Source organism: Apaloderma vittatum, unplaced genomic scaffold (assembly GCF_000703405.1).
Source record: "Apaloderma vittatum isolate BGI_N311 unplaced genomic scaffold, ASM70340v1 scaffold13837, whole genome shotgun sequence".
NCBI classification, from domain to species: domain Eukaryota; kingdom Metazoa; phylum Chordata; class Aves; order Trogoniformes; family Trogonidae; genus Apaloderma; species Apaloderma vittatum.
In genome coordinates, this window is record NW_009727965.1 from 4,215 (window position 1) to 5,419 (window position 1,205).

The following is a 1,205-nucleotide window of genomic DNA, read 5'->3' on the forward strand; positions in this document are numbered from 1 at the left end:
GTGAGCACCGCACCGCTTCGGAGCTAAGGGGTAGCAGAAGCGTGTGACTGACGAGCTTTACTCATGAGACTGGAGTATTTAATGTTTACTTTGGATAGAAGAAAATATTTATGGATTCAGACAAAAAGATAGATGCCCTGTCTTAGAAATGCCCTTTCTGTTTCCACACCACTTTGACGTGTTGCTTGAATTACATCAAAATGATTTTTACGGAGCCTGTGTCTCCCCTACATTGAGTACGTATGTTCTGGTGTCTCTTTCCTTTCCCCAAAAGCAAATGAGTGTGGCTCTGGAGGTGGCTCCAGAGCAGAGTGTCCTGCCAGGAATGTGTGGTGTAGGGTTTGTGCAGACAGAGCTTCCTCTAGGCAACTCTGACTTAATAGGACTGTCATCCTGTGTCACTATTTCACACCGAGGTGTAAAAACAGCACAGAAACAGAGAAACAATCTGAACATTTACCAAGTATCTACAGGCTATAATCTCCTTCCAGATTCTCACAGCTAGCACTGTCCTGCTGGTCTTCGTTACATAGTTTTAGTAATTTAATGACCAGAACCCATGCACGACCCACTTCCCTTCCACAGAACAGGATAATGTGAATTTATGGCCTGTTTCAGAGCTTTATCACTTTCAATCGGTTTGGCCCTATAACTGAGGCAATTTATTAAGGTAATGGTTGTCTGTGATCTCCTTCACTACTTGTCACAGGAGCTGTTTGTGGCATTTTCCCACCAAGCAGTAGCAGTAAATGTGTGGGAGCAGTATCTTTAAGCGAGGCCCTTAATTGCTCTGTAGGCTGCAGAACACAGTGATCTTGGCACACACACGTACATCCTTCTAAATAAAAACAGCTGTGATAAATATATACACAAATGCTACTGTAATGTCTGGAGAGGGCATCTGTCCTGCTGTAACAACCCATTGGGGTCACTGGGACACAGTTCAGAGAAAGGCGAAAGACACCCTTGATCTGGTGGATTGGTTTTCGTTCTGGCTTTGTTGTGAATCTCTGATAACTGCCCCCACTGGAACCCCCAGTGTGGAAATGCCATAATGTAATGAAAACGTAAGAGTGAAAGGTACAGAAGACTGTTAAGAAATAGAGCAGTCATGGACTGTAGTTAGAGCTATGTATGTCAGTGTATTTAATGCACTACAGCATTAAGGTCTCGCAAATACTTCTGATATTCTGCTTGTGATGAAA